General features: G+C 56.6%; 1 pseudogene; it reads left to right on the top strand.

Moving 5' to 3' along the window:
* The first annotated feature begins 5,614 nt into the window (after positions 1-5,614).
* On the top strand, positions 5,615-7,809 carry LOC132493587 (glutathione S-transferase P-like; annotated as a pseudogene).
* Positions 7,810-13,526: the final 5,717 nt, after the last annotated feature.

Here is a 13,526-nt window from a genome sequence, read left to right as displayed (position 1 = left end):
CCTGCCACCTGAGCTGGTGGCTCTGGCCTCTTTCGGCCACTCACGGCCATCCATTCACGTATTTCTTTTGCAAACATCCGAGGTCTGCCGGGATCCAGCCCCGGGCCGGCTGCTGGGGCCACATGAACGACCCAGTCTGCCCTGAAGGCCCTGCTCTCAGGCACATCTAATTCAGAAAAGGACCAAGAGACAGCCTCCAAGTGCTTGGGGGCACAGACCCAGGCATCAGGAAGGCTTCCTGGGGGAGAAGGGGGAATGGGGCGGCCTTCTAGGCATCGCTCACCAATGTTTAACTTGGCCCTGGGCAAGTGCCAGCATCCCCGGCAGGGATCAGCTGTGAACGTGGAGTGTTCCGGGCGCTGGCATCCAGCAGGGTCTGTGGGTGGAGGCCCTCAGGAGGGAGGCAGGGGTGGTAGTCCCTGGAAAGGGTGATGGTGGCAAGAGGCTGGAGGAAACTTCAGAGACTGTCTTCAGCAAATGTTGGTGAAGCCCCTGCTGTGTGCCTTCCCGGGTGCTGGGAACCAGTCCCTGCCTCAGACTGGCTGTGGAGGAGCAAGGGCAGGGGAGGGCCCGACAGGCAGTCAGAGGAGGAGCGTGGGGACCCTGCGGTGACCGGGGGCTGAGGCAGTGACCTGTGAGCCAAGGTCAGGGGGATGAAGGGAGTGACCACGTGAAGAAGGGGTGGCCATGCGGGCAGAGGGAACATCCTCCACAAAGCCCTGGGCAGGTCTGAGGGCCTAAGGAAAGGCCAGGGTTGAGAGGCGAGTGGACGCCGGCCGGTGGTCGGGGGTGGGAAGGACTCATTGTGACCATTCACGTTGATCATCTGGAGGCTCAGCTTCAGCGTCCTGCAGCCCCTCTGCACCCCGGGTCACATCTCCTCCCCGAGGCCAGGAGTGCACTGCATCCCCGGAAGCACCGCAAACATCCCTCAGAGACAGGAATGCTCCTGTTTTCTGCAAGGTCATAGAAAGGGCCTGCAGGCCTGGGTTCCCCCATGCATTTGCTGTGTGACCCTAGGCAAGGTATTTCACCTCTCTGAGCCTTAGTTTCCTTATCTGGAAAGTGGAGGTGGACCTAGTATCTGTCTCATGGTGCCTTTGTGAAAATTAAATGATAAAGGGCCTAGCAGGTTCCCAGCACATAAGAAGCGTTCAAAAAATGGTGGATGTCACATGTGATGAAAGAGTCCACGTCTAAATAACCATCTAAGAAGGTGGGAAGTGTTGAGAAATGTGTGTCCCAAAGTATAAGCCAAAGGAGTGGGGACTATAATTGGTCAGGGTATAGTGGGTAGAAGTATTTTCAATGAAGGAGCAAAGCCTTCGTGTCCAGCTCCAGTGTCCAGGATGACCAGGTGGATCAGTGGTGGACAAATGAATGGATGGATGGTTGGGTGGATAGGTGGGTGGTTGGATGGGTGGGAGGATGACTTGATGGATTGGTGTTTAAATGGTTGGTGCTTGGAAGGATGGATGATTGAGTAGCTGGATGGATAGATGGACAGATGGATGGATGGATGGATGGATGAATGGATGGACAGGTGGGTTGATGACTGGATGGAAGGATAGGTAGGTGATGTGATGGGCTAGTGGTTAAACGGTTGCACAGACAGATGGACAGTTGGCTGGATGGATAGGCGGGTGAATGAAAAGATGGATGGATAGACAAGTCGAGGATGATTCGGTAGGTAAATGAGTAGTAGGTGAGTAAATGGAGAGGTGGATGCCTTTTGTTCATTTAAAAAAATTTTTTTATTTATTTATGGCTGCGTTGAGTCTTCATTGCCGCGCACGGGCTTTCTCTAGTTGCAGTGAGCGGAGGCTAGTCTTTGTTGCAGTGTGCGGGCTTCTCCTTGCAGTGGCTTCTCTTGCTGCAGAGCATGGGCTCTAGGCATGTGGGCTTCAGTAGTTGTGGCACGCGGGCTTCAACAGTTGTGGCTTGCGGGCTCTAGAGCGCAGGCTCAGTAGTTGTGGCGCACGGGCTTAGTTGCTCTGCGGCATGTGGGATCTTCCCGGACCAGGGCTCAAACTTGTGTCCCCTGCACTGGCAGGCGGATGCTTAACCATTGCGCCACCAGGGAAGTCCCGAGAGGTGGATGTTTTGATGGACTGCTGGTCTAATGTTTGGTTGTTGGATGGCTGAATGATCGGGTAGATGGGTGTATGGATGGACAGATAGATAGGTGGAGGTGGATAGATGGCTGGGTGGATGGACTGCTGGTGTAGGTCTTTATAGTCTTCATTCAAAGAGTCCATTAGGGTGGAGACCATATCTTATCTATTTCAGTGTCTCTCATGATGTCCAGCCCACTCATTGCTGAGACACACTAATTAATGTGTGAATAAAGACTTTTTCTTTATTCACCTATCCACCCAGGAAGTGGGGACTTCCCTGGCGGTCCAGTGGTTAAGACTCTGCGCTTCCAATGAAGGGGGCTCGGGTTTGATCCCTGGTCGGGAAACTAAGATCCCACATGCTGCACAGCACAGCCAAATAAATAAAAATAAAAACAGGGCTTCCCTGGTGGTGCAGTGGTTGAGAGTCCGCCTGCCGATGCAGGGGACACGGGTTTGTGCCCCGGTCCGGGAAGATCCCACGTGCCGCGGAGCGGCTAGGCCCGTGGGCCATGGTCGCTGAGCCTGTGCGTCCGGAGCCTGTGCTCCGCAACGGGAGAGGCCACAACAGTGAGAGGCCCACATACTGCAAAAAAATAAAAATAAAAATAAAATAAAATAAAATAAAAATAAAAATAAAAACAAAGCCCAATAAGAATTTCTAAAATAAATAAAATAAAAAAAGAGGTGTCTATTTATCTCCTCCTGCTCTGAGCTGAGCTGTGATTCCTCTGATGGCAAACGATGTCTCCTTCTCTACTCCGTTCCCTACAAGACAAACCCAGGCTTGGCACCTGGTAAGCACCATACACAGATCCATACTGAGACACCACTTCACGCTCACTAGGATGGCTAAAGTGAAAAAAGACAGACAATAACGACTGGTGAGGGTGGGGAGAAGTTGGAACCTTCATATGCTGCCGTTGGGTTTATAAAATGGTGCAGCCACTTTGGAAAAGAGTTTGGCAGTTCCTCAAAATGAGTTACCATATGACTCAGCAACTTCAGTCCTCGGTATATACCCAAGGGAATTGAAAACATCAGTTCACACAAAAATTTGTACGCAAATGTATATAGCAGTGTTACTCATAGTCAAAAAATGAACCAATTCAAATGTTCATCAATGTTTAAATGGGTAAGAAAAATGTGTATATCCAACCGATGGAATATTATTTGGCCATAAAAACGATTGAGGTACTGACACGTGCTACAACACAGATGAAGCTTGCAGACACTCTACTAAGTGAAAGCAGCCAGACACGAAAGGCCACATAGTGTATGATTCCATTTACATGAAATATCCAGAAGAGGCAAATCCATAGTGACAAAATAGGTTAGTGGTTGTCAAGGGGTGGGGGAGTGGGGATGAGGAGTGATGGCTAATGGGTACAGGGTTTCTTTTCGGGGTGATGGAAACGTTCTGAAATTAGTGGTGATGATTGTACAGCACTGAATATACTAAAAACCACAGAATGTACCCTTTATGAGGGTGAATTTTATGTAGCAATAAAGCACTTATATATATTTTAAAACCCACCAAAGACAGGTGCTGATACACACATGGACTGGAGGTGGGGGATGGACACAGGGAGGTGCCTGCCACATTTGGCTTCTCAAGCTGTGCTTCTGGGCCCCAGAGGAGGAGGCCGTAGGGTGGCCACAGAGCTAGACCACAGGCTGGGCCGGTGGAGCCAGAGGGCTATGGGTAAAAGCAGCCACTGAAACACCACAGCAGACAGTCAAGCCAGCCTGGGGGACAGCTTCTCCAGGGGACCCAAGCATGATGGCTGGAGGGTGTGTGAGCTGGCAGGAGGCTGGCCTGCTGGATGGCAGGGTGTCTCCCACGCTCCCAGGTCTGTGATGCTTGTGCACAAAAGGAGCACGTGTGTGCTCCAGGCCAGAGCAGGTGGCGGAAACTTTCTGAACCTTGGGGTCCTCTTCTGCATAATGGGAACAGGACTCCCTCCCTTCCTCCCTCCCTCCCAGGATGTGATGGAGATGACATGAAACCATTTATACAAGAGCTCTTTGTAAGCTGCTAAGTGCTGGGCAGATGTTACTCCAGCTGTGAGTCAGGGATAGATCCTGGCTCTTGGGCCACCTCCCCCATCCCCTCCCAGCCCCAGGCAGCTGTGGACTCCAATGAGGCTAAGAAGTGTTCCTGATAAACTGCGTTTGGTGTTTTCCCTTGACTGCGGTGGATACTTCTACACCTGGACACCTTCCTCTTTCCTCGTGGCTCTGACGGGAAAACCAGGCTGAGAGGGGCCAGGCTCAGTCAGGTCCCAGTTCCCAAGGAGGACCGCCCCCTGCCCCCCCCACCCCAGTACCAGGAAGGGGCAGCCAGGAGAACAGGGCTGTGGGTGCAGAGGGGCCCGCAGGGAGACGGGAACGGGCTCTGCCTGGAAGGATGCAGCCCTGCCAGGTCCAGGAGGTCCTGCTCATTCCAGTCTGTCTGTCTTTCCATCCACCGTATCCCCAGGCTCGGTCTGTATTTGAAGAGTACAGAGTACTTCGACTCAGTCCAAAAACGGTTTGGAGACTACAAGGCCTTGCAGAAGAAAGAATGAGGGTTAAAAGTGAGGCCCCTGAAGCCAACCAGACCTGTTTACTAGCTGTGTGACCTTGGGAAAGTCGCTCTGTGCTTCAGTTCCACCCTCTGTAAAATGGGATCTGAACAGGACCAGGTCTTAGGGTTGTAATATGTGTAAAGTTCTCAAGGCAGCCCTCAGTCCCTAAGGGTTTGCTATTATTATCAAGGAGAGAGGATGCGGAAATGGGTGTTTATTGAAATAGCATCCATTCAAGCAAAAAGCATTTATGGAGCACCTACTGTGTGCTGGTGCTGGGGTGCTCAGTCCCGGCCCTCTGGGGGCCCTGAGGATGCTGTGTGTTCGGGGGCGGTGAGCAGGTGTAGCGACTGGGTGCTGCTAAGTGTGGGTGCCTCTTGTAAAGCCACTGCGCATCAGGCAGGGTGCACCCCTGCAGAGGGCAGGTGCGCTCCTCCGGCCCTGCTTCACCACACCCACACCTCGCCCCGACCGAGATCAAGATCCGCTCGGTGACTTGGCGGATTCCTGGGGTGGGGCGCGGGGTGGAGCAGGACCTTAAATATGAGGCCTGCGGGTCCTCCCCACTTCCTGCCGCACTTGCACTCGGCCGCCGTCAGTGAGTACGGTCTGGACCGGGTGGGGGGAGGGGCCGGCTGAGCCACCCCCATCCTAGCAGTCCGACCCCCAGACTGCCTGCCTGCGGGGGTCCCCCTTCATCGTCCTGTCTGTGTCTCTCCTAGTGTCGCCCTACACCATCGTCTACTTCCCGGCCCGAGGTGCGGCCCCTGCTCCTTGAGGAGGGCGAAGGGCACAGACAGGGGCCCCAGCAGGACTCCCAGTCTGGACAGCCCGAGGCGGAGGCGGAGGCGGAGGCGGAGGCGGGACCTCCCGGGGGGCGGGGCCGGAATCTCGGGCCGGGCCTCATCCTCTCTGGGGCCAAGGGCGGTGCGCTCTATCCATCTGTCTCTGGTCCCTTCCTGGGGCGCTGTGGGCTGGGGCTGCCTCCCTGTCCTGTCCCTCGCCCCCCGCAAGACACGCGGGGGTCTCCACCCTTTCTCCACGGTCCATCTGCTCCGCAGAAGGCTCGGAAGCTAGAGTTTGTCCTGTCCCCGAGTCCAGTTCCCATACTCCCGACTTCCCCAGAGCGCTGCGAGGCTGGGGTCTCTGCCCATCCCCACACCCCATCCTCCCCTCCCCCAGGGCGCTGCGAGGCCATGCGCATGCTGCTGGCCGACCAGGGCCAGAGCTGGAAGGAAGAGGTGGTGACCAAGGAGTCCTGGTTGCAGGGCCCACTCAAGGCCTCCTGTGTGAGTGACTGTGCTGCGGCAGCAGTGGGGCCTTTACGGGGCAGCACGAGGGTGCGGCGCAGTTGAGCTCAGCGTCCCTCACTGAGCCCTTGCCCCTCCCAGCTGTACGGGCAGCTCCCCAAATTCCAGGATGGAGACCTCATTCTGTACCAGTCCAATGCCATCCTGCGACACCTGGGCCGCTCCTTTGGTGAGTCCTGAGGTCGAAGGCAGCCCCGTCCAGAAAAGCACCTGAAGGGTCGCGCCAAGATGTCCTGGGGCCTGAGTTGCTGCCACCGGTCCTGTGGCTGGAGGGCAGGCCACATGGCCCTAGAGGAAGGGGCAGGGCCTGCGTTAGGAGGGTTCTGGGTTATAGGGCTGGGGCTGCCGGTCCCCCCGGGGAAGGGGCCATACAGGTCTGGCTACCCTCCAGCCAGTCCACATGGGTTCACTGTGCCTGTTTCCTGGATGACAGCTCAGAGGCAGTCAACAGCCGCCACGTGCGTGCTGCTGTAGGCTAGAGCCACTGTGGGTGTGCCCAGGAGCTTCAGAGTAGACCGCCTGCCCGTTTCTTCCTGCTCTGGCCTCACCTGAACCTGGAAAACCCATGCACACAGTGAGCAGGCCTGTGGCCTGTTTCAAGGGTGGCGGGAATGTGGCTTAGGGAGGTGGCTGCCTCTTCATTGGCTATCTTGACGGGGAAGCGGGGGGTGTCCCAGGAGGCCAGAAGAGCAGTGGGATCAGCCAGGCCCAGGCCCACCCTAACTTCTGCAGCCCCAGGGTGAGAGGACAGAGGCCTCCAGCCGCGGCCCGCTTCCCCGTCTCCCGCCCCACTCTCCTGCACTCAGAGGGACACACCAGTCTGCAGAGCCAAGTTCTGTCCAGGCCCCGCAAACGGCCACTCCTCTGGCCTAGGGAAGCATGATCAGAGGCTTGGCCCACACTTGCAGGGGGACAACCTGGAGGAAGGGCTTGGGGCGATGTGGGCAGGGAATTTCCGACTCCCAGGGACCCAGGGTGTGGTCTCAAAGACAAGCGTGGGCTTCTGCTGGGTATGTTCCTTGGGCTCGTGGAGATGGGAGCAGCAGAGTTGGGCAAAGAGGACCCTCCAACGCAGGGGACCTGGTTTTGCAGCCCTGAGGCCTGCAGGCTTCTGGGGGAGAGGGGAGCAGCGGGGTATCAGCCTGGACAGAACCTGACCCTCTGCCTGGCCGCTGATCCAGGGCTCTACGGCAGAGACCAGCGAGAGGCAGCGCTGATGGACGTGGTGAGCGACGGTGTGGAGGACCTCCGCAGGCACTGTAGCCGCATCACCCACCACGCCATGTGAGCAGGCCGGGCCTGCACTCAGGGCCGGGGCTGGGAGGCCACCACGGGCATCGCTCCCTTTCACAACAGGCGGACAAGACCCAGGATGTTCTGGAGCTGCCGGGGCACCTGAAGCCTTTTGAGACCCTGCTGTCCCAGAACCAAGGGGGCCAGGCCTTCATCGTGGGCGACCAGGTGAGTGCTGGGTCCAGCCCATTGTAGGTCCATTACTCAGAGGGCAAACCGAGACCAGAGCAGGGCCATGACTGGTTCACTGGAGTAGCCAGAGTTCTGGCCCCCAGTAGCCCCCCTCTCTCTTGACCCCATTCAAACCCCCTCCCACCCCCTGTCCTGCAGATCTCCTTCGCAGACTACAACCTGCTGGACCTGCTGCTGAGTCACCAGGTCCTGGTCCCCGGCTGCCTGGACTCCTTCCCCCTGCTCTCGGCCTACGTGGCCCGCCTCAGCGCCCGGCCCAAGCTCCAGGCCTTCCTGGCCTCCCCGGAGCACGTGAACCGCCCCGTCTTTGGAAGCCGCAAGATATGAGCCCGCTTAGCCTCCCCTGGCAGACGGGCTGCCCTTGGGACCAATAAACACGGTGAGAGGAACGCTGTGCTGTGGTCACTGAGGGACCGGGTGGCCACAGGGGGCCCTCTGACCCCTTCCCAGGCTGCGTCTCGGAAGATGAGGGCTGGGCTGGGCCCTGGAAAAGCCGTAGGTCCCCAGAGCTGCCGGGAGACAAAGAGGAGTTCCAAGTCCAGAGAGGAAGATGAGATCTCAAACCCCAAAGATCTACCCTGGACAACTTCCTGCAGGAGGGGGTTGACCTCCCCAGGGGTACTCATGGTTATGGCAACCTGGGAACCATCTCCATCTGGGAGAAGGGCCGCCGTGTAGGGAACAGACAGTCCCTGACCTCTGTGTGATGAGTTCTGTCGTCCGGCACAGGCAGGGCGGTTGGTCTCTGCACACTCAGGTGCTGTGCACACATGCCGCTTGGGAGTCACACGCTTGCTTGGGTGTTTCACCCGAGTGAGGGTTGATGTTGTCCATTCTCTTGTGTCCCCCACAGTCACCCGCAGGCAGGGCCAGGTGTATGGCTGAAGGCAGACCTGGGAGCTCTGGGCGCATCATGCTGCTTGGGAAGCCGGGGGCGGGGGGGTGGGGGGGTGGGGGCGTGGTCAAGGGTCTCCTCCAGCTCCCGGAGCCTCTGTCAGCCCTTGGCTGGATCACCCTGCCACCTGCCCCGTCCCAGCCCATCTCTCCCCTCCAGAAAGACTGTGACCGCCTCCTGCCTCCTGTGGCACCCTCAGCCTGTCCGGCCCCTCCCGCTGGCTCTTTGGACAACGTGGAGTCAGATAATTCCAGAATGCCTGGCACTCCCGGTGCAGAGCTCTCATGGCTTCTTGCTGCCCTCCAGGCAAAGTCCGCAGCCTGAGGAGCCTGGCAGGCCCTCCTAGAAATGAACTCTCCTGTCTCCAGAACATTCCCCACCCCCCCTGCCTGGTTCACCCTTAGAGCTGCTCTCAGCTCTCCGGACAGCCCAGCCCTCCGGCCCCTCCCAGCCTTTGTTCCTGTGGTCTCCTCCGGCCCCCCACTCTCCCCGCCACCCCCATGGCCACGCGCCTTCAGCCCTCAGCTCGCTGCCCCTCCGCTGTGGCCAGGTGCCCTGGGCACTTCCCCTTCTCCTGTAGCTCCACCCTGTGGGGTCTGGCCTGCCCAGTGGTCTCGGCTCCAACCCTCCTCCTTTGAGGTCAGAGAGCCGATCAGGTTAATTTCTGTCTCCCCCCGCCCCCAGGTGAGGTGCTGACTCGCCTTTACCCGTCAGGAAATGGGTGTGCAAGCACCAGCAAGAGCTGCCTCTGTGTCTGGGACACTCTGTCTCCATGGGGGAGGCCGCAGGGCCTCAGTAGTGCCCCGCTCACCCCCATCGACCGAGCCTGTTTCATAAGGGTCTCCTATCACAGGCCTGTCCCAGTTCACGGACCTGGTGGCCCCGCTCCATTCTGGCCCCATACTGGGGACTTCTTGCACTTAACCCCCTCAAGGGAGGAAACCCAAACTCAGAGAGGGAAGGCAACTTGTCCAAGGCCACACAGCTTATCAACGGGAGACCTGGAATTCAAACCCAGGGCTGAGGAACTCCTAGGTGGTCCTTGGAAAGGGAAGAAGGGAGGGGGCTGGGGCCGAAGGAGTGGGCAGGAGGCCAGTTTCAGGAGCAGGAGTGACTTAGGCCCAGGCAGGTGCCAGAGGCTCCGGCGGGTGGGCAGGGGCACTGGTGGCCACTGTGGAGGCCTTGCCTGCCAGGCCAAGGACTTGGAGTTCACCCCGGGCACAGGGGTCACCACAGGCTTTTGAGCAGAAAGGAGGACTTTTAGAAATCTGAGCCTGTAAGTGCTCAGGGAGCCTCAGGCATCACCTGAGTCTACACCCTCATCTTACAGAAAGGGAAACAGAGGCCTGGAGAGCGGAATGACTTCCCAGGTTCATGCGCAGGTGAGTGGGTGGGCCGTGGGGATGTCCTGGGCCTGATGCTCCTGGTCTGGATGCCTGGCTGCCCCTTAAAGGAGCCTCTGCCTGAGAGACTCCAGCAGAAGCCTGGTGAAGAGGGTCTTTTGTGCATTAGATTTTGGGGGCTGGTGGGCAGTTTTGGTTTCTTTGGGTGGGAAACCCCCAGGAAGGCCCACTGGTCTCAGAGAGGACAGCATAGAACCTGAGCCCCCATTGCCCTGGAGGCAGAGATTGGGCCACGGGGGTTCACGGCACAGGTAGAGGGGACAGTGGCCAAGCGAGGCCACAGAGCAGGCTTGGGGGACACGCGGGCGTCCTGCAGGTCTCAGGACAGTGGGAGGAAAGTTACTCTTTTGAAAACTTCCTGGGGCTTCCTTGGTGGTCCAGTGGTTAGGACTCCGCACTTCCACTGCAGGGGGTGTGGGTTCACTCTTTGGTCAGGGAACTAAAGTCCCACGTGCAGTGCAGTGCGGCCCAAAAATAAATTTAAAAAGAAAGAAAAAAAACTTCCTGCAGCCAACTGCTTCCACATTCTTTGGGGTGATTGGGCTGAGTGCTTTTTTTTTTTTTTTTTTTTTTAATTCCCCACCCCTGGGCTGAGTGTTTTTGATTGTGCGGCTCTGTGACCCCAAGAAGGTGGCTAGAAGAGGCCCCTGCCGCTGAGAGGAGGGACTCAGGGGACTGGCAGGGCCCCAGTTTGGGCGTCTGGTGTAAGCTGGTGCAGCAAGGATGGGGGTGATGAGATCACCAGGTGGGGGAGAGACTGGGAGCCCCTCCAGCTGGAGAGGTGACAAGTGACCCTGGGACTGAGTTTCCTCCAAGCAATGCCCCAAGCATTTTACATATATTTATTCATTTAATCCTCACAAAAGAATCCACCTAGTGGATGCTATTAATATCCCCATTTTACAGATGAGGAAATCGAGGCAGGGAGAGGTGAAGTAACCTCCTCAAGGACATGCAGCTGGTTAGGAGGCCAAGCCAGGTTTCGAACCCAGGCTCTCTGGCCTCAGAGCCTGTGCTTGTAACAACTCTCCCAGCTTGAACTCCTATTTTTTTATATCCTGGTCCAGAGTGGCTGCAGTTACCAGCAGGCAGCTGGTAACTCTGGTGACCCCACCCTAATTATAGGGGGACAGGAACCCTAAGAGAAAGGTTAGGCTTCCACCCTCTCAGGGTGGAGGTGGGACAGGTTCCAGTATAAAGGCTGGAACATTTAAAGACTGGTGACTGGGTTTGCTCCCCAGCTTGGGAGAAGGGACGTGGCAGTTACAGACTCAAAACGCCGGTCCTCCTGGGAGCTCCTGGCTGCTGCTGGGTCAGAAGAGGTGGAATCTAGGGTGCTGGCATCAGTTCCTGCAAGGGTTTGCCCTTTCGTGGCAGCTCTGGGACTCAAGTTGTCTCCCCTGGGGTACCAGCCTGGGGAGGGTGGGGATGAGGGGTGCAGGGAGTCACCCCAGACCTCAGGGGTAGAACCGGGGCTGCTTTGAGGCCTCGAGTCCGGGTCTTGGCCTGTGGGCCTCGCTCCCCAGCCATGCCAGAAGCTGCGGGAATGTTAGCTCAGTCCTTCTTAGCCTTGCCTCTGCCTCCACCACCTTCTCCTGGCTCTGTCAAGGTCCCGGCTGGCTCTGGTTTGGGCTCCATTCCCCCTCTCCAGCCCACTTGGTGAGCTGCCGGCGGGCTCTCTTCCCTGCCCTGGAGGTCGGAACCCCTGGCTGCCCTTCCCCAGATGTACAACCTCTCTGGGCCCGTTTCCTCTTCTGACATTCTGGACAGTCACAAAGTGCCACACTGTTTACCAAGCACCTTCTATGTGCCAGACACTTAGCGGCTCTTAAAACTTCCATTTTTTTTTTTTTTGAAAATGGATAAAGCATACTTGATTTTAATATATTTTTATTTTTTTGCTGTGTTGGGTCTTCGTTTCTGTGCGAGGGCTTTCTCTAGTTGTGGCAAGTGGGGACCACTCTTCATCACAGTGCACGGGCCTCTCACTATCGCGGCCTCTCTTGTTGCAGAGCACAGGCTCCAGACCCGCAGGCTCAGCGGCCATGGCTCACGGGCCTTGTTGCTCCACGGCAAGTGGGATCCTCCCAGACCAGGGTTTGAACCCGTATCCCCTGCATCAGCAGGCAGATTCTCAACCACTGCGCCACCAGGGAAGCCCCAAATTTCCATTTTACAGGTGAGAAAACTGAGGTCAGAACTGGAATTTGCACCCAGGCAGACTGCCTGCCAAGCCTACATTTTTCCCTAAGAGCCCCAGAAAATGCTCTCAAATGTGCTCTGGACAAATCTAGTCATCAACGAAGTGGTTATTTAAAATGTTAATGAAGGGGCTTCCCTGGTGGCGCAGTGGTTGAGAGTCCGCCTGCCGATGCAGGGGACACGGGATCGTGCCCCGGTCCGGGAAGATCCCACATGCCGCGGAGTGCCTGGGCCTGTGAGCCATGGCTGCTGAGCCTGCGCGTCTGGAGCCTGTGCTCCACAGCGGGAGAGGCCACAACAGTGAGAGGCCCGCGTACAGCAAAAAAATAATAATAATAAAATAAAATAAAATGTTAATGTTAATACAATGTTAAATGTCCTGATTGCAATCAAGTCAAAGCCAATGTCCTGATTGCAATCAAGTCAAAGCCATAGGAATTTTAGAAGCAAGAGTACAGGTCACGTCCAACCACTGGCCTGCTTTGCTGTTTGCTTTCATGGCTGAGAGGCTGGAAACCAGCTCTGCAAATATGTGGAGATGAAACCAGGGTGAGCATGAATAGCTGGGAGGCTCCACTCACTGGCCCTATGGAGACGTTTACCCCCCAGAACTGCTGAGGGTTTGTCCAGGAAGTGCTTTTGGCAACAAAACGTGAACTCCAAATCTTCCCATTGGAAGACTTTGTTTGGACCGGGGGTGCCTTTGCATCTCCAGATGGGATTTTCCAGAAGGTCAGGAAGATAGCCCAGGATCCCGCGAGCTTTGCTTGCTGTCACTTCAACTTATTTGCATGAGCCTTGCTCTTAAGATAAGCACCCAGGGGAGAAAATAAAACGAAGGCTTTTGGCTCACCCATTGGCTGCATCCATGACTGGGTTCTGGCTCAAAAGGGTGTCAACAATGAGAAAGTGGTGGCTTCTCAAAGATTCAGGCTCAGTACGTTTAAGTCTTCAGATAGACCTACGGATTAGGCCACACCTGTGGAAAGTTACCATTTTGAGGGTTTGAAGCAGTGGCTTTTTCCTGTTATTCCAAAAATAGGGCAACAGGGACTTTGGCTTCTAAATCCGGCCAAGGCAGAGTTAGACACACAACTGGGATGGCCGCTCAGCTCTGACCTGGCAATGTCTGTGTGCATCTCCTCCTCCAACCCTGCCAGCCCCCATCATCCCCTGCCGGTACCAGGCCCTGTCCTCGAGACACATGTGACCCAAGCCCAGCTAGTCACCAAGTCCCAGCCCCAGGCACAGTGTGTGGTCCAAGGTGTGAGCCCTCACAGGGAGCTGGGCCCATCAGAGTCCCCCCCATGACCCAGCCTGGACAGCGCTGGCCAGGCGCCAGGAGCTCCCTCTGTGACCAGAGCTTTCTTTTCTGTACAAGAGTCTGTGAGGATGTGACGTTGGAGCAGACTGTGGGGTTGGTTACAGCTGAGAGAGTGGAGCGTGTGTGTGTGTGTGTGTGTGTGTGTGTGTGTGTGTGTGTGTGTGTGTGAGAGAGAGAGAGAGAGAGAGAGAGAGAGAGAGAATGAGTTTTTTTAGGCCCA

Source organism: Mesoplodon densirostris, chromosome 7 (assembly GCF_025265405.1).
Source record: "Mesoplodon densirostris isolate mMesDen1 chromosome 7, mMesDen1 primary haplotype, whole genome shotgun sequence".
NCBI lineage: Eukaryota > Metazoa > Chordata > Mammalia > Artiodactyla > Ziphiidae > Mesoplodon > Mesoplodon densirostris.
The sequence above is the reverse complement of the archived record's forward strand: the minus strand, read 5'-3'. Positions and strand labels throughout refer to the sequence as shown.